We start from the raw sequence: 20,237 nt of genomic DNA on the forward strand, positions 1-20,237 counted from the left end.
CACTCTTTGTATAACAATACCACCCAGCTTCTCTAGATTAAAAAAAAAAAGACAATAATCAAATGTCATATTTAACTGAAACAACTGAGAAAAGAGAGAGGAAAATGATTATGATTGCTCAGATGAAATCTTGTCATGGTGTGATGGCTTCTTTAATAATTTCCTGTGGACAGTATCACTTTTTATGTACCCTTCTACAGACAGCCTTCAAAGCAGTCCAGCTTGCCAAGGATTCTTAACCTGAGAATCTGTGGATTGATTTCAGGGAGTCCGTGAACTTGAATGGATAAAAATAAAACTACATCTTTCTACCCACCAAGCTATGTATGCTTATGTATTTTATTTATACATTTACAAATATAATTCTGAGATGGGGTCTTCAAGCTTCACCAGACTGCCAACGGGAATGTTGGCACACTTTTAAGTTTATGAGGAATTGGGATATGAGTGTTCATAAAAGCACCCCTACATATACCATTGTGAGGAAGTAGTAGAGAGATCATGCTTCTGTTCTCTGACAAAGGGGTTCATGACACAGAAAAAAGTTAAGAAGGCCCAAGGTAACAAGTTTGGTAGGTTTTGTACACATGACACAAAAATGTACAAGGGTCATTTTTTAAATGAGATATTGGAGAACAAATTGAAGTAATCAGATACAAGTAGGTTATATTTGTGTTCACACAAATGGCAACAGGAAAAAAAGTCTTCTATTACTCTTACAAACACAAGGTTATTATATGTGCCCCCCTAAATACATATGGATGGGTTGTGCATATCTCCATGAGGTGGAGTTCCATTTAATATAGCTCCTAGAAGAATACAATTACATTTGCTTTAAGATTGCTGTGGCATGGTATAATGGATGGGCAGCTGGCCTTGCAGTCAGGAGATATGAGTTGAAGTCCTGATTTTAACCGTCTTTAACCCTCTTCACTAGCTGTGTGACTATGGACAAATGGGCAATGAACTCCCTCATCTATAAAAAATGAGGAAGATGGTTCAGATTCTTAAGATCTAGCCTGCTTGCATTTGTGATACAAATGCTCAGATTCTTTAAAAGTCTAGGCAAGGGCTCAGATTTTTATAATCTAGCCAATAGCTCATAAATGTTTAGATTCCTTTAAGAGTCTGGCCAGTATTATGGATCTTTAATACACCTTGTCTTCGACTGAAAGGCTTGGGTCAAATTTATTTGGGCAGGACCCGTGTGTCTTGATTTTGGGGTCCCAGCACCCCTAACATTTAAACCTCAACATTTTTGGTTCCCTGACCAGGCTAATCCCAAGCTCTTCTCCAGCCAAGACTGGAAGGTATGTAAACCAACCTCCCCACCACCCCCAACTCTGGCCTCTCCCTAATTCCTTTCTTGCCCTGAAGTTGGTAGATTTCCAAGCACCTAGGAAGGCTTGGTTTCAAAGTGCTTTTTGGGTCTGACCTCTCAGGTCCCATTAGGTCAGACAGCTATGAATCTGTCTCAAATTCAGCCTGACACTTTCAGACTCTTGGTCCAGTGGTTCTGTTTGAGACCATGCACTTGGGAATACCTTTGGACTCCCTATCTTGGAAGCATAGGCCTGATCCTCCCAATTCTCTCAGCACTAGGGAACTGGGAAAACTGCAGGTACTTTTTGGTTCCCTGAGGCTTACTTACTCCCTCCCTCTATACCGCTAGATTCTCCTTCATGGAGGCTACAGGGAAAAGTCAGAACAGCTAAAAACATCTTAGCAGATTCTGGAGGTTTTGTGATCCATCATTAAGGAGTTTTGAAACACCTCTTTACCCTGGTCACTCCCTTCTCCCACTCCCTTCCCTTGAGTCAAGAGGGTATCTGTTAATCCCTGTCACAGGAGGAGAGAGTTTCACCCTCCTCCCACCTCTGAATTTGCCCTCCCCCACCTGGCAAAAGGAAGGAGGGGGGAGGGGCAGCAGCTACAGCATGGACCCCACTGGCAATGGTCTTGGGCTCTGGGGCAATCTTTGCCTGGAAGCATCACCTGGGTTCAGCATATCCTGCTCAGTCTCTGAGCTTGGGTAAGCCCACTTATTTAAAGTTGCAGTTTTAACTGTTACTGATGAGATGTTGATTCTCTGTGTAAAGTAGTTTGGAAATGCATTTAACAAAACTGAAGTCACCTGATTGGTAATGGGTTTGTTTCAAGTTTCAAACTGGTAAACATCAGTTATGTCAAGCAACTTGTCATAATTTGATTACAGCTAAAACAATTGTTGGTTATTGTTTTAATGTATAAACTTGCCAAAAAGCTTGTCTGGGTTATGGCTTGCTGAGAATTTGCAAGTTAATAGAAATAATCTCTAATGATTGGCTTTTCACACCAGGACAAATTTAAATTTGAGATGTAAATCCTGGAAAAGTTTTACCTAAGCTGTGATTAGTGAAACTTGCTGTTTGAGATAAAAGCTCATGGTACCATAAATTATTTTATTTTGAGTTGTTTAATGGATCATAATAATCGATCAATAATCAAGAAATCCACCATCTCTGAGAGAAATGCCATAAGCTACTCAGAGAAAATGTGACACTGGTGGGAAGTCAACATCAGGAAAAGCTGAGAGGACAATTTTAGCCTCAGTTTAGGATGGAATCCTCCTGGCTCAGTTTCCCCATTATGTTCCTTTGAAAAGGAATGTTACCCACCTGGCTATTCCTGAGTCTGGCTATAAGGTCGATTTGATACTGCATGGTTGGAAAACTGAATTATATGAATTCAAGCAGAGCTAAGGATGTTTTATCCTGAAATATCTGGGCCCTAAATCTAGTCCCTGCTTTATCCTTTTATAGCAAATTTCTATAATCAGAGCAAGTGGTCAGTAAAAGATTAATGCAAGTGCGTGAGATCTTGCTGTTTTGACCTGAATGTGTAGTCATTCAATACAATTCATTCAATTCAAACAAATGAAATTAAATCATAAATATCTTCAGTTTGGGTTGGAGAGAATTCAGTGTTAACTGAAGTGAAAGTCAGTCTCTGTCAAATTCATTTGGGTAACTATGGGGTAGAAAACTTCTACCTGCAAAAGTGTTATTTAAACTTTTGAAAAAGTAACAAGGTCCTGCAGGTCAAATGTAAATGATTTTAATGGGGCTCTTATACTTTTGCTTCTCCCTATATCTGGAACCTGCAGTCTTTTCTGTCAGATTTGTGTCTTCCAGACTACAAATCATTCACGTAGAGTTGGTAGCAAACAGTGGGTACCAGCCAATGTTCCCCCATTGTCCCCTAGATGCAGCCTGTTCTCTGTTCCAGTCAACCTCTTCTTTGGGATCCCTTTGAGTCAGGGACAGCTCTACACCCCTTGACAGCAGGAAGCAGTTTCTGAAGCCAAGACCTTTGCCCCTTACCACAAGAGAATTTGAGTCCCATTTGTTTGAGGGGGGGAATTACAGGGATTGGATCTGAACCCATAAAAGGAAAAGAACATATCTTTGGGATCTGGACCCCAAAAAGGAAAAACCTTGGACTTTCCCACATGGCCAAATCTCTGGCATATGCCTGAGGCTGTAATCCATTCAACTGACCTTTCATTGCAGCTACACCCAATCTTCCAATTCTGTTTTGTTATCTCCTCATTGCCCCTGGCCAGTTCCCACCCTTAATCTTATCTAGACTCCATTCTCCCTTGGCCAAGTGGTCCAGGTCCCTGGCATTCTGTTCACCCCAGCTTACTGGCCACTCCCACCCAGATCTTCCTTAGACCCCTCCTCCAGTAACCCCAGACTACTTGGCCACTCGAGGATCCCTCCCACAGTCTTTCTGTATATAAGATTCATCTTGCCTCAATTAGGGTGCTCAGATTCTTAAGATCTGGCCTGCTTGCATTAGCAATACAAATGCTCAGATTCTTTAAGGGTCCAGCCAAGGGCTCAGATTTTTATAATCTAGCCAATAGCTCACAAATGTTAAGATTCCTTAAGTCTGGCCAGTATGGGTGATCTTTAATAAATCTTGTCTTTGGCTGAAAAAAAAACCCAAAAAACGAGGAGGATGACATTTGAACAACCTACTTTGAAGTGCTGTTCACTCCAACAATAGTCATTTATTAAGTATCAACTACATACAAGGCACCGTGCCCTCATGGAGCTTGCACTCTCCTAGAAAAGAACAGACACAGCTAATATGAAATAATCTGAAGATGGACATAGCACGAACAACTGGGAAAATTAAGGCTTCCTAAAGGAAGTGGCACCTGAACTGAGTCTTGGAAAAACTGCCATGAGAAAAACATTGTAAACATTAGAGTCTAACACCAGAATCTATGATGTGGATTGTAAGCAATTACCATCTAAGGAAAATACTGCAGTTCAAATATGTCTTGTTCTAAGGTTGAACACCAGTTCTTACATTTTCATGAGAAAGTTTCCTCTGAGCATTTTACTGCTGAGGAAGCAACTTGGGGAGGAAAATAATTAATCCCAATTCTGAAGGGCCATTTAAAGGTAGCCCCGACCTAATGGCACTGCTTGTGTACAGTGAAGAATGGTGAATGGGACAACAGCCACTTTGGTATAGAAAGTATTAGGATGTCATAGGAGAATCAATCACTGTGGTGAGCTGTGCATTACTTATTCTATTATAAGAGGACCAAATAAGAAAAGAGTGAGTGAGAGGTACTGAGATGGACCACTGTGTTTGCCTTGAATCTCTTTTCCCTACATCAGCACACAGTTGTCTGTGTAGGGGCATGCTCACATACATTTGCCTGATCCTCCGACCAGGATGCTTTGATATGGCCCTTCATGGCCTCCCACTGCAGAGAAAGTAATGGCCAAAGCTTTGTGGTCAGGTTCATGCACTAAGCATTCTGCTCTGTGCTTATTGTTTAGAAAACTGAGCATCACTGTCATTTTGTTATGCTTCTAAAATACTGTAGTGGTTCTTGGTCACCTATGGAGCCAAGATCTTATATATCAAATTGTACAAGGAACATAAACTCCTGGGTTTTAACTGTAGAGGAAATCCAAGAAAAATAAAGGAAATACAATTGCAAAGAAGATTCTAAAACTTGATACCTGAGGTTATTACTGTGAATGATTATGCTAGACTTGCCCTTTCACACTTACGGAGATATCTTTCTACCAGAATAAGGAAGAAAAAGTTATCTCTTTATTGGTTCTGTGAACTGGAAACTGATCAAAGGCAGTCAAGAAGGGAAAAATAAAAAAGGAAAACATACCATAAACACCATTAACTCAAGGGCACAGCTGAATTGTCTAGACTTGATGTCCAAACATCTGCAATAGACCTATATGAAGAAACAAGATTGATAGAGCTAAGAAAAAATCTTTAAATATAACATCTTGTATTAATGGTCTATGGTTTTAAATTAATTAACTCACTATCTCATTTTGTATTTTATAAAATCAGACTTATAAAACTTTATGGTTGAGGGCAGCTACGTGGCGCAGTGGATAGAGCTCTGGCCTTGGAGTCAGGAGGACCTGAGTTAAACTTAAATTAATTAATTAAAAAAAAAAAAAACTTCATGGTTGGAAGGGACCTCAGCAGCTACCTCATGTAACTCATACTTTAAAAAGAATTCTCTCTACCACACACTGGACATCCAGTCTTTGCCTTAAGACCTCCACTGAAAGGGAACCTACAATATCCTAAAACAACACATTCTGTTTTTGCAGAGCCCTAATTGTTAAGAAGTTTCTCCTTACACCAAATCTAAATTCACCTCTCTGAAACTTCTACCTATTGTTCCTACTCCTATTTGTAGCTTAGCCCCAGTGTCTGGCACATACATAGCAAATGTTTAATAAAAGCTTGTTGACAACTTGACTACTTCTGCCCTTACAATCCCTCTTCCAGGTGACAAGCCCTCCAAATATTTGACAACAACTATCATAGCCTCCCGGCCCATTCCCAGCTATGTTTTTTCTTCTTCAGTCTAAACATTCCCACCTCACATTCTTCAACCAATCTTTGCCTTGACTATCCCCAGAACCTCCTAATTGGCTTCCCTGCTTCCAGTATCTCTCCTCACCAAACTATCCTCCACATAGCTGCCAAAATGATATTCCTAAAACACAGATCTGACCATGTCACTCCTTTCCTCTTTTCCTCCCTTCCTCCCATCACACACACACACACACACACACACACACACACACAACACACACACCACACCATTTAATGATGCTCTGTTACCTCTAGGATAAAATATGAATTGCTCAGACTGGATTTTAAAGTCCTCCACATTTTGCCTACTTTCCAAATCTTTTGTCTTATTATTCTCCTTCCTATATTATACAGTCCAGTCAAACTGGTCTTCTAGCTGTGTTCTGTCTACGACATTCTATTTGTGGCCTCCATCCCTTTGTACAAGGGGTCACCCACGTTGGGAATGAACTCCTTCCTGATCTTCACCTTAGAGGATCCTTAGCTCCCTTCAAGCACAACTCAGGGGCCAGCTCCCAGGAGGCCATTCCTAGGTGAGCATTGAGAATAAGGATTATTTTAGCTATATCTTTGTATATATCAGCATGCTATACTTAGTAGGTACTTAATAAATGTTTACTATATTGAATTTAATTGAAATCAAGGACTTCATCATCCTAGCTGCTTTCCTCTTGACATTCTCCAGCTTATCAATTTTCTTCTTAAAATTTGGTTCCCAGAATTGATCACAATAGGGTCTGACTAGGATAGAGTGGGTCCATCACCTCTTTCACCTCTTTGTTTCTGGACACTGTGCCTTTCTTAATGCAACCTACGATCATTTTAGCTTTTCTGGTAGTCATATCATTCTGCTTACTCATAATGAACTAGAAGGTCACTAAAACTCCTGCTCAGTCTCTCTCAGACAAACATGTCTAACTACACCTGCTCCATTTTACTTGTGAAGGTGATTTTTTAAACTTAAGTATAAGACTTTACATTTATCCCCATTAAAATGAATCTTACCAAATTTGTCCCAATATTCTATCCTATCAAGATCTTTTTGAATCCCGATTCTACTATCCAATATGTTTAAGTATCCTTCCCAGCTTTGTAACATCTGAAAATTCAAAAGGCATACCATCTAGGCCTTTATCCAATTCACTGATAAAAATCTAAGATTGCATAGGGCCAAGCACAGATTCCTGCAGAGATATACTAGAGTCACACTTCCTTTCCAAATTGACATCAATTCAAGTTAACAAGTATTTATTAAACATTTAATTTGTGCCAGGCATTGTACTAAGTACTAGGGATACAAAGAAGCCCTCAAGGAGCTCACAATCTCTTGAGGGAAGAGGAGAAAATATGCAAAAAACTATATATGAATTATACATATAGATTTCATATCCTGTGTTTATATAGATATGTTTGTGTGTATATGTGTGTATGTGTATATATGTATTATACACATATGCATATATATACACACATAGGATATGAAATATATTTTTCATGTATATAAACACACATTATATGTATACATACGCACAGAAGATAAATTGGAGATAATTTTGTAGGGAAGGCACTAAACTAAACTTAAAGAAACCTGTGAAAGGCTTCCTAAAGAAGATGGGATTTTAGCTGAAACTTGAAGGAAAAAGGTAAAACAAGAGGCAGAGATAAGGAAGGAGAGAATTCCAGGCATGGAAGAGTTCCAGTGAAAATGCTCCAGAGTTAGGAGATGGAGAATCTTATATAAGGAACAGCATGAAGGACAGTGTCATTGGATCACAGAGTACATGGTAGGGAGTCAAGTGTAATAAGATGAGAAAGATAGGAAGGAACCAAGTTATGAAGGACTTCCAAAGCCAAACAGGACTTTATCATTGATCCTTAAAGCAAGTGGGAGCCACTGGAGCACATGAAGCAATTATTAACCATGAATTTAGTTTCTTCCATTAACCAATTGTGGATACACCTAATTATATTAGATTTTAGCCCACAGTTTTCCCCTTTTCCACAAAAACAGCATTACAGCCTTTATTAAATGGTTAAAATCTAAGTAAATCACATCTACTGAATTCTTCTCATCTGTTAGCCAATGTACGTTGTCAAAAAGGTTAGTTTGTCATGACCTGTTATTGACAATGCCAAACTGACTTCCTGTCACCATTGCTTCCACTTCTAAATGCCCAACAGAATTAGTTACATAGTACTTTGTAGAGTTTTACCAGAAATTGAAGTCAAGATTACTGGCCTATTGTTTATAGAAATACCTTTTTTTTTTTTTAAATATATTGGGGCAACATCTGAGATGGGGACATCAAATAAGATAATATTGGTAAAGTGCTTAGCACTTATTGATAAATGTTTGTTTCTTTCCTTCCTTCCTTCTTGTCTTTCAACAATCACGGACACTGACTCAGCATTCACATCAGTACATTCTTTCAGGACCCTAGAAAGAATCTCATTTGGGCCAGGTGACATGAACTCCTGAAGACCATCTAACTGCTCTCTAATTATCCCCTAATTTGTCTTAGATATCAACTCCCTATTAACCATTTTGGTTCTGTCCCTCCAATACAAAGATCATTCTCTTTGATAAAAGAAAACCAAAATAAAAATCAAACTTCAATATAGTTAAAACAACAACAACAAAAACCCCAAACCCTTTGTCTTTCTGTTGTCTTTGGCTTTCTTCATCTGCCTCAGGTGATTCTCAGCTTTTGCATTCCTGACACAGTTTTTTTTTAATAACTTTAAAAAAAATTAATAATTTATTTTTAGTTTTCAACATTCATGTCCATAGGATTTTTAGTTTTAAATTTTCTCCCCCTTCCTCTCTTCTCCCCTCCCCAAGATAGCATGTAATCTGATATAGGCTCTACTTACACATTCATATTAAGCATATTTTCACATTAGTCATGATGTATAGAAGAATTAGAACTAATGAGAGGAACCACGAGAATGAAGCAAAAAAAGAAAAGAAAAGAAAAGGAGAGCCAATAGTATGCTTCCCATCTGCATTTAGACTCCATGGTTGTTTCTCTGGATGTGAATAGCATTTTCCATCTTGACTCTTTTGGAGTTGTCTTATATCCTTACATTGCTGAGAAGAACCAAGTCTACCAAAGTCAGTCATTGCACAAAGTGGCTGTTACTGTGTATAATGTTCTCCTGGTTTTGCTCATTTCACTCAGCATCAGTTCATGTCTTTCCAGGTTTTTCTGAAGTCCGCCTGCTCATCCTTTCTTATAGCTCAATAGTATTCCATTATATTCATATACGATAACTTGTTCAGCCATTCCTCAATTGATGGGCCTCCCCTCAATTTCCAATTCTTTGCCACCACAAAAAGACCTGCTATAAATATTTTTGTACATGTGGGTGCTTCTTTGATTTTTATGATCTCTTTGGGATACAGACCTAGAAGAGGTACTGCTGGGTCAAAGGGTATGCACAATTTTACAGCCCTTTGGGTATAGTTCCAAATTGCTCTCCAGAATGGTTGGATCAGTTCACAATTCCACCAACAATGCATTAGTATTCCAATTTTCCCCTAGTATGTCTGGGCAGTTTTCTTTCATGATTTCCTGAAAGATACTGTCCAGGCTCTTTTTTTCATCATGGATTTCAAGTAAACCAATAATTTTTAAATTCTCTCTCCTGGATCTATTTTCCAAGTCAGTTGTTTTACTAATGAGGCATTTTACATTTTCTTCTATGTTTTCATTCTTTTGTTTCTGTTTGATTCTTGCTCTCTCATAGAGTCATTAGCTTCTACTTGCCCAGTTCTAATTTTTAACGAATTATTTTCTTCTTTTAGATTTTGTGCCTCCTTTTCCATTTGGCCAATTCTACTTTTTAGGGACTTAGTGTCTTCATTGTATTTTTTTTTTCCATATGGCCAATTGCAATTTTAAGGACTTGTTTTCTACTGTTAATTTTTGTCCTTCATTTTCCAAGTTATTGACTCTCTCTTGCATACCTCTTATTTCTTTTCCCAACTTTTCTTCTATTTGACTTTTAAAATTCTTCTTGAGCTCTTCCAAGAAGGCTTTTGGGGCTAGAGTCAAGTTCATATTTCCCTTTAATGTTTCGGTTGTGGGTATGTTGATAATGTTGTCCTCTTCTGAATTTGTGCCTTGATCTTCCCTGTCTCCATAATAAGAATCTATGGTCTTCGTCCATTTCTGCTTTTTGCTCAAGGTGTTTGCCTATTTCCTGATTTTTAAAAAAAGTTGAGCTCTCCTGCTGGAGTGTAGGGGGCACTGACCCAAGCTTCTTGTGCTGGAAGCCCCAGACCTGGTCACTGGCTTTGTGTTCTGGGGCCTCAGATGCTGGCAGTTAGAGGCTGTAGGATTCTGGCAGCTTACTTGGTACTGAGCTAGGGTCAGCAACACTGAAGCTCTTGGAATGGGATTGAGGAGTCTGGTCCCTGGGGGACACCTGTTCACCCAGGCCTTGCACTCCTTTCTTTGGTGCATGCTCACCCGGGCCTTGCACGGTGATATTTTGCTGCTGGAGGATGTTTGTCAGCCCAGAGTTTTGCCTCCTGGAGTTGTGTTTCATGGAGTTGTGCTTAGGCACCAAGACATCTGGCTGCTGGAGAAGGCTGTCAAAACGAACTGGTACCTGCTGGTTCCCCTGCCTGTACTGAGGTATTCAGGGGGTCCTGGTGTTGGAACCTGGCTGCTCCACCATCCTGGGGCTCAGGATCTCCCCCTGATATGCTGAGGTGAGGCTTGCCGCTGGCTTGCTGGGACACCTCCCTTCTTGTACTGCTCCCCTTCCCCTAGAGCAAGAGGGGACCTTCCCATTAATCCCCCAAGCTTCCTAGGCTACATGACTGCTGCACCCTGTCTTTCTGCTGGCTCAGCTATTCCAAGGTTTTTCCTGGGGCGATATTTTCTGAGTTTTCAGAAGTCAATAAGGGAGGGTGAGAGTGACTTGCTTCTTACTCCATCATCTTGGTTCCTGGAGCTGACACTATTCTTACAGAGCGAAACAATGCTTTTGCATTCATTCTGTCTAACATGTCCTTGTTTTCATTTTTGGTAAATGTCTTTACAAACACCAAGTTGGTGAGTTTCTTGTGCATTTAGACGCAGTTGACTAAAACAACACTAACAACAATAGCAACAACTACTGCTCAGTAACACAAGAAAGGCTAATAAATCTAATTAGGTAAATCAGTGATCCCAACCTGTGGGAGGTAGATTCCTAGTTACTGCAAAGGGTCTGTCTCATTAAATGACAGTAAGATAAATAAGGAAATAAAACTTCTGTCTTGCCACAAATCTCTCCCTACTTCAACTCTTCTTCTACACAGCCCCCAAAACCATTTTTCCAAAGCTCAGGTTTGACCATTCTACCCACTCCACCAACTCCAGTGGTTCCCTATCATTTCTGGGAACAATTATGGACTCCTCTGTTTGACATCCAAAGGTCTTCATAGACTGGTCACTTCCTGCCTTTCCAGTTTCCTCCACACTTCCTGGACTGATCTCCTTGACATCTCTCACACACAACACTCAATCTCCCATCTCCATGTGTTTGCACTGGCTGCCCCTTGAGCCTGAAGTGCTTTTCTTCCATTCTTCCACCTCCTGGATTCCCTGGTTTTCTTCCATACTGAGTTGCCATCCACTGCAGGGGCTTTCGTGGCCCTCCTGTAGCTAGCACCTGTTCTTCCATCTCGTCCACAAGCACTCCTTCTACTTATATAGGTACATGTTTGAGGTGAGTGACTACTATTTCACTTTTGCTCTGTATCCCAGATACATAGCACTGTGCCTGGTACGCAGTCAATGCTTAATAAGTGCTTGTTGCTTTGGTACCTTTGGTTGGTTAAACAAGGTGCATTACATATGTATACACTTTCATTATGGATCAAACAGGTGATTTCAATGTTATAAAGAAATACTGATGGAAAAACTTTCTGATGATGCACATACCTGAAACTTTGAGAGCTACTTGGAGTACTGAGAGATTAAATAACTTCTGCATGGTACAGCAATCAATATGTTTTGGAGGTAGGACTTGAACCCAGGCCTCTTTGATTATAAGACCAGGCCTCTGGCCACTATACCACGCTGCCTCCAGATACTCCTATAGTTATTAATGTTAAAATTAATTACTGAATTCATGGCAGCATAGTACAATTGAATGAATCAAAAATCAGAGAGCCTGCGTTCAAATCCTGCTCTTGACATTTATTTGCTACATGACTTTGGACAAGTTACTTTTTTCTGGGTCTCAATTTTCTCTTCCAGTTTGAGATTTATGAATCTTCTTGACCAACAGTTTCTATGAATACAACTACTATTGAGAGTCCAAAACTTTAACCTTTGAGAAAGGTGGGAATCACTGATGTAGTAATCTGTCATGGAAATAATTATTTTTATAAAGATGATTTCATTTCACCTTGACTAATTCTTCAATTCAATTCTAAGAGCTAGTCAAGTAAGGAAAAACAACTTATTGTTCATAGATGAAAGTCTATAATTATATTTCCAAAATATTTTCCAGAGTCAACTTAAATCTGCTGCTCTTTGGTAATGTTAAAGCATAAAGCCTCTATCATGATTGTCAGGTCAGAATCTAACCCCATAAGGACAAATAGTCATTGACACACATAGCCACATAGTGGAAGAAAGATACATGGATAAACAGAAAATGACTATGAGGATATGTCAATTTGACAACCTGAAGACATAAAAAGAAATTTTCCATCAATCAACTGGGCAGCTAGTTAGCTGAAGGCTAGTAAGTAGGGATGGTGCTAGGTTAATATGGCTCAAAATTGACTGTGCTTCTACAGCCTCTTGGGCATTTTGGAAGTATAGATATAGAATAAGAGAGGCTGAGGAATCTTCCTAAGAGATCCTCACCAAGGTATGGGATTCCCCTAAAGGTCTTGAGGTCTAACAAATGTCATTTTCAAAAATCATTCTTATCTCCTCATTCATTCAACAAACACTCACTAGGCATCTCTACGATTTGCAAAGCTCTATGGTAAGCTACAGTGAGATGTATATATAAATGAGGTAAGACCTCTGCCCTTAAGGAGCTTATAGTCTAGTAGGGGACACAAGACATGCAAATAATTTTAATACAAAATGAAACATGATAAAAATATACAAGAGAGGTACAAACATAGTGTTATGAGAGTTCCAAAAACGGAGAGATGAATCTTAACTAAGGAGTTCAGGAAGGATTTGTGGAGATGACATCATTTAAGCAGGGCCTTAAGATGTGGCAGACATGGGTGAGAGAAATATGAAGGCAGATAGGGGTTCATGAAAGAAGTATGTTTTTTGCAGAACTTGGTGGAAGAAAGTGTTGTGGTTTGGAAACCTTTCAAACAAAAGAAATGGGAGAACTGATGCCTGAAAAGTCATTTGTTTGCCAAGTGAATCTGAAGGAGAATAATTAGAAGAAATAACACTGTACCATGGAAAGGACACTCAATCAATCAATTAATATTTCTTAAGTGCCTACCACGTGCCAGGCATTGTGCTAAGCAAAAGCCAGTCAGTCTCTGCCTTCAAGGAGCTTATAATATAATTGGGAAGACAACATGCAAACCAATACATACAAAGCAAGCTATATACAGGATAAACAGAAAATAATTAACAGAGGGAAGGCACTAGAGTTAAGAGGGTTTGGGGAAGACTTCCTGTAGAAGGTGGGATTTTAGTTGGGACTTAAAGGAACTTAGGGAGGTCACTCCACTTGAAATCAGAAGATTTGTTTTTGAATCCTATCTCTAACATTTATTACCTCTGTGATGTTCAGAAAATGACTTAACGGCTTTGAATTTCAGTTCCTCATCTATAAAATGGAAATAACAACAATAATAATAATACCTACATTGCCTACTTCACATACTTGTCATGAAGGAGGCATATTGAAAACAAACTATAAAGCTATATAAATGTGAATTACAAAATGAGTCACAAAATGTGAGTCAGAGTAGAGCAGTAAATGGGAGGTAGTTTGGGAAATGGGAACAAAACTCTGCCAGGTAGAACAGTAGATTTCTATTCTATTACTTTATCACTTAAATGACATAGCCTTCCTCCCATAGAAATGAAATCATCACTACAATTATAGGTAAGAGGAAAAACCAAATGGAATAGACATTAAACACTTATTAGGGACTTAACATTTTCACATGATTTCACATACTTAGGTAAATATAGTGGTGAACTTTATTATTAACTAGGATACAGTAACAACATGTCTGTGCTTCATCATCCCTAGCTGTGGAATTTTAAAAGGCAACAATGCATTTTCTTGTTAGTGGCCATGATGATAGTAAGTAGTCAGGACCTTTCTCTGCATTCATCAGCAGAATGGGTATTAATCCTTGATCAGAAATTCTGGACCATTCAGAGCTTCCTCAGGATCCTTCTTTTCATACTTTGTTTCTGGATTTTTTGTTTTTGTTTTTGTTTTTTTACTAATAAAAACTATGATTAATTCGAGTCAAGCTTGTGGAAGTTCCTTAATTAAAAGTATTCTTGGAGGGGTGGAGCCAAGATGGCAGAGGGAAAGCAGTGACTTGCTAGAGCTCTCCCCCCAAACCCCTCCAAATACCTATAAAAAATGGCTCTAAACAAATTCTAAAGCAACAGAACCCACAAAAAGACAGAGTGAAACAAATTTCCAGCCCAAGACAACCTGCAAGGCTGATTGGAAAGGTATATCGTGCCAGGCTGGGAGAGGAGCGCAGTTTGGCGTGGGCACACAGGCCACAGCGACCCTGGAGCAGGCCTCAAAGGACTGAATCGCGGGCAGCTGTGGGGGTTTCCAGACTTCTCAACCCAGGAACGCCAAAGAAAACTTAGAAGGTCAGTGGGAAAAGTCTGTTACTGCGGTGAGAGAAGAAGCTAGGTCTCAGCCGCAAGTCCAGAGTGTGCCCTCAGGGCAGTGGCTTCATCCTGAGCTTCCAGCCCACAGACTGAGGGGGAATCTAGTGGCTGATCAGAAGGGGAAGGCAGGGATCTCTTTGCCAGGACTGAGGCAGGAATCTCTTGCTTTGCCCATGCTTGGATCTGGGTCGCAATTCTGAGGGGCAGTCCTGGGCAAGGAGGAGTGCTGGCGTGGTGGAGCTTGTTGTGGCTGTGGAAAGAAAACACCTCGCCCCTTATCATAACACCTTGGAAGAACTGACACTTTTCAGGTCCCTAGAAGTATCTCTGAAAACAGCCGTACAAACCACCAAAGCTTGGGACAGTACATTCTCCACACCTTAACAAAGAGTTTAAAACTCAAATAATTGGTTGGGATCATGAGTAAGCAGCGCAAAGAAAGTCAGACTATATTATCTTACTTTGGTGACAAAGAAGATCAAAACATACAACTTGAAGAAGAAAACAAAGTCAAAGCTTCTATATCCAAAACTTCTAAGAAAAATATGAATCAGTCCCAGGCCTTGGAAGAGCTCAAAAGATTTTGAGAAGCAGGTAAGAGAAGTAGAGGAAAAACTGGGAAGAGAAATAAGAGTGATGCAAGAAAATCATGAAAAACTAGTCAACAGCTTGCTAAAGGAGATCCAAAAAAATACTGAAGAAAATAACACCTTAAAAAATAGCCTAACCCAAATGGCAAAAGAGGTTCAAAAAGCCAATGAAAAGAAGAATGCCCTAAAGAGCAAAATTTGACAAATGGAAAAGGAAGTCCAAAAGATTACTGAAGAAAATACTTCCTTAAAAATTAGAATAGAGCAATTGGAAGCTAGTGACTTTATGAGAAATCAAGACACTGTAAAACAAATCCAAAAGAATGAAAAACTAGAAAACAATGTGAAATATCTCATTGGAAAAACAACTGACCTGGAAAATAGATCCAGGAGACAGAATTTAAAAACTATTGGACTATCTGAAAGCCATGATCAAAAAAAGAGCCTAGACATCATCTTTCAAGAAATGCTCAAGGAAAACTGCCCTGATATTTTAGAACCAGAGGGCAAAATAGAAATTAAAAGAATCCACCGATCTCCTCCTGAAAGAGATCCCCAAAGAAAAACTCCTAGGAATATTGTAGCCAAATTCCAGAACTCCCAGGTCAAGGAGAAAATATTACAAGCAGCCAAAAAGAAACAATTCAAGTATTGTGGAAACACAATCAGGATAACACAAGATTTAGCAGCTTCTACATTAAGGGACTGCAGGGCATGGAATATAATATTCCGGAGGGCAAAGGAGATGTTACAACCAAGAATCAACTACCCAGAAAAACTGAGTATAATACTTCAGGGGAAAAAATGGTCATTCAGTGAAATAGAGGACTTTCAAGTATTCTTGATGAAAAGACCAGAGCTGAATAGAAAATATGACTTTCCAATACAAGACTCAAGTGGAACATGAAGAGGTAAACAGGAAAGAGAAATCATAAGAGACTTAATAAGGTTGAACTGTTTACATTCCTGCATGGAAAGATGATATTTGTAACTTATGAGACCTTTGTCAGTATTAGGGTAGTTGGAGGGAAAAAATTATATGTATTTATATAGATAGACAGATAGATAGATACAGGGCACAGGATGAGTTGAAGATGAAAGGGTCATATCTGGAGAATAAAATTAAGGGGTAAGAGAAGAGTATACTAGGAGAAGGAGAAAGGTAGAACGGGGTAAATTATCTCACAAAAAAAAACAGAAAAGAAAACGCTCTTACAGCAGAGGGGAAATGGGGGAAGGTGAGAGGGAATGAGTGAATCTTATTCTCATAGGATTTGAGTTAAGGAGGGAATAACATGCACACTCAATTGGGTATGGGAATCTGTCTTTCCCTACACAAAAACAGGAGGGGAAGGGGACAAGAAAGTAGCGGGATGATGGAGAGGAGGGCAGACTGGGAAAGGGGGTAATCAGAAGTAAATACTTCTGAAGAGGGAGAGGGTCAAAAGAAGGAATAGAATAGATGGGGGGCGGGATAGGATTAAGGGAAATAAGAGTTTTTCACAGCATGTCTACTATGGAAGTGTTTTGCATAACTGCACATATATAGCTTGCCTTTTCAATGAGGGTGGGTGGGGAGGGAGGAAGGGAAAAAAATTTGGAACCCAAACTTTTAAAAATACATGTTTAAAAAAAATGTTTTTATGTGCAACTGGGAAATAAGAAATACAGGAAATGGGGTACAGAAATCTATCCTGCCCTACAGGAAAATAGAAGGGGAAGGGGGGTTGAGATAGCAGAGAAAGCAGACTAGGGGAAGGGGTACTCAGAATGCACGCCATCTTGGGGTGGGGGGAGGGGTGAGATGGGGTGAAAATTTGGAACTCAAAATCTTGTGGAAGTAAATGTTGAAAACTAAAACTAAAAAATAAATAAATTAATTAATTAAAGTATTCTCCACCTTTAGATCCTTAACTTTCTAGTATTTCACCTCAAATCCTGCCTCTTCCCCATCTCCCACCCACACGGGCGGGTTTTTTTTGAAAAAAAAAAAAAAAAGGCCTTTGGAAGAGGCAAGAAGCCTTAGAAGTCAATTGTGTGATATAATGGAAAGATCACTGTGGTCTGAGTCCCAGGTCTGTCACTGACTACCTGTGTCACAGAGTCAATCTGTCAACAAGCATTTAATTGCTTACTCTATGTCAGGCACTATGCTGAGCACTGGGCATATAAAAGCAAAAACAAACAAACAATAAAACAGTCCCTATTTTTAAGGAGCTCACATAGAAGCAAGCCAAATGGCATAGTGGATACAACACTGGACATGGAGTTAGGAGGACCTGAGTTTGAATCCCATCTCAGATACTTACTAGCTGAATAACACTAGGCAAGTCATCTAACCTCTCTTGGCCTCAGTTTCATCATCTGCAAAGTGAGAGAAATAGTAGCACTTCCGGGGCTGTTGTGAAAATCAAATGAGATAACATATGTAAAGTGCTTTGCAAACCTTCAAGTGCTTTATAAATGTTAGCTATTATTATTACTATTATTTTAAACCTCATTTTTCCATCTGTAAGATGGGGATGATGATAACGATGATACTAATAATAATACCTGCTTTAGCTACTTCACAGGTATAGGTACTACAAGCATAACATAAGCCTATTGTGTAAATTGCAAAGCTCTGCATAAATCTGTACTATTTAAGTGATTTGCTTGCTTTTGAAATGGAGTTTAATTAACTTTGAACTTAAGTAATTTCATATTGGTTTTAATCAAAGGACAACTGTAGTATACTAGGAAAGCAAAAAAAAAAAAAAAGATAGCAGTGTTTATATGAAAAAGTTCCCTGTATCCTGCAACCTATTTGATTGAATGTTTCTTTCTATAGTTAATTGCTTATCATTCATATATACCCTCTTCTAATTGTCTGTACAATATACATCACCTATCTCTTGCTTTAACTATCTACATCTTTTAAAATCAGATGGTTCTTAACTGAGTCTGTTTTTCTGTATTCCTGTGTATTGCCACACCTTGTTAGTATAGCCAATCAGAATCAAGTATTTCCTTTGATTTTGTTATTTTTCTGTATTAAAAAAAGACAACATAGAATTTTCACTCATGCTCTCCAGGTTCCACTCCTGACTCTGTGCACTTCTTTCTCTACATGCCTCAGAAGCCTTCTTGTCCAAGATCATTCTCCACCCCACTGGCTTTTTCATCCTAAAAGATTTCTCTACCACTGCAGCCAACAAAACATACAGCAAATAATTAGAAGGCTTTTGATTTAATCCTTAAATGACTACAAATTCTGATATCCATCATTATCTACCCTACAAAGAGAGATAGATATTAGAACAAGTTTGCCATTTCATAGACAGCTGCCAATGTACAAATCACATTCCCAAATCACTAGTCAGGGAAATTTTCATGGATATTGTATCTCCTTTTGTTGCCACAGAATGACTAACAATGATTTTTATAAGTAATTCATAGGTGGTGAAGTTTCTAGTTCTGCATAGTCAATTCATATATCTTCCCTAATTCTTATAACAAGTAAACATGAGGGAAGATGACTCCAATATCTTGGGGATTTTTAAGCACTAACTCATACTTACCCCGAGCATATGGAACCCAGTGACTCAGGTAGTGAGTCAAGATGAATCCATTCCACAAATATTTATTAAGCATTTAACTCATGCCTGAGTTGTGGAGTGAGGGTTCAAATCCCATCTCTGATGATTATATAATCTTTGTGACTTTGGGCAAGTATTATAAAGTACCTGTGCCTCGGTTTCCCTCACTATGAAATGAAAAGGTTCCACTATATAGCCTCTGTGATTCCTTCCAGCTCTAGCTCTATGATTCCATGATCAATGATCCTACACTATGCCTAGTATTGTCTCGGGCATTGCAGGGAAAAAAGGACAAATGAAAAATGGAGTCTCTCCCCTTAGACAATTTAGTTTCTAGAGAGAGTTAAGTTTAAGCTCTGATTTCCTCATCTCTAAAATTGGGAACATACTTGTATGACTTTTATCAAAATTTGTTTTGAGGAAATCACTTTATAACTTTCAAAGTACTATCTAAATGTGAATTTTCATAATCTTTCATTTTGATTCCAACTATAATAAATTTTTTTCCCCCTCTTTGTTTTATCCTAGGGATGAAGGACTCTAAAGCATTGCTAAAAGTGCAAATGCAATCCTGAGTCAAAATGTTATATGTGGGTTTTTGAAACAAGGGGACACTCTCGGTAGCAAGCACAGCAGCAGCACCACTTTAGGGAGAGGAGCAAAAAGGTAACAGAAGGCAAAGGTAGATGTCCTCCCCTCAAGGGCCTATGCCCAGTTGCTGCACAGACACAGTTCAAGATGGGCTTGGTAAGAACTGAATTTAAAGAAATGTGTGCAACCAAATGGGCATGAATACAAGTGAAGCTAATTTATGTCAAATTCTCAGAAGTTTTAGAATGGAAAAATTGTCAAATTTAGTCCAGGCAAATGTTTCTAGACCAAAACACTTAGTCAAACCCGTAAGGGTGGAGGAAGTGGAGGGGGGAAAAGGGTGGACTCTTTGTCCTAAATCCTTGCCTATGAAGATTTACAGTAACCCACAAACACATCTCAACGCTTGAGAAATCATCAAAGGCACTGGCAACAATCAAGTTCCAAATTAAATGATCTTTTCCAAATTAAAAACAAGCACATGCACAATAAAGAAGGGAAAAAATACTGGAACAAAGCACATTGCTTTCTATGGACTAAAACAGGCTCAAAAACACCTCTGCCATTACAAATTCTGGATTTGTACCTGATGGAATGTAATAGTTGATTCTGAAAGTAATTCTGAAAAGTAGTTATAATCTGATTTAAATCTCAGCCTAAATCAGGTATCCTTAAGTGCTTCACTCTTGTCA

At 39.0% G+C, this 20,237-nt stretch overlaps 1 long non-coding RNA gene across 2 annotated transcripts in view; it reads right to left on the bottom strand.

Moving 5' to 3' along the window:
- Positions 1–20,237, bottom strand: part of LOC114045815 — a 617,680-nt gene that overhangs the window by 528,592 nt on the left and 68,851 nt on the right. For both annotated transcript variants that reach the window (XR_003569432.1, XR_003569433.1), the window contains exon 3: positions 5,195–5,263. This is a non-coding gene — a long non-coding RNA (uncharacterized LOC114045815). The remainder of the gene's footprint in view (positions 1–5,194; positions 5,264–20,237) is intronic.

This window comes from Vombatus ursinus, unplaced genomic scaffold (genome assembly GCF_900497805.2).
Source record: "Vombatus ursinus unplaced genomic scaffold, bare-nosed wombat genome assembly UNPS02001419.1, whole genome shotgun sequence".
NCBI classification, from domain to species: Eukaryota; Metazoa; Chordata; class Mammalia; order Diprotodontia; family Vombatidae; genus Vombatus; species Vombatus ursinus.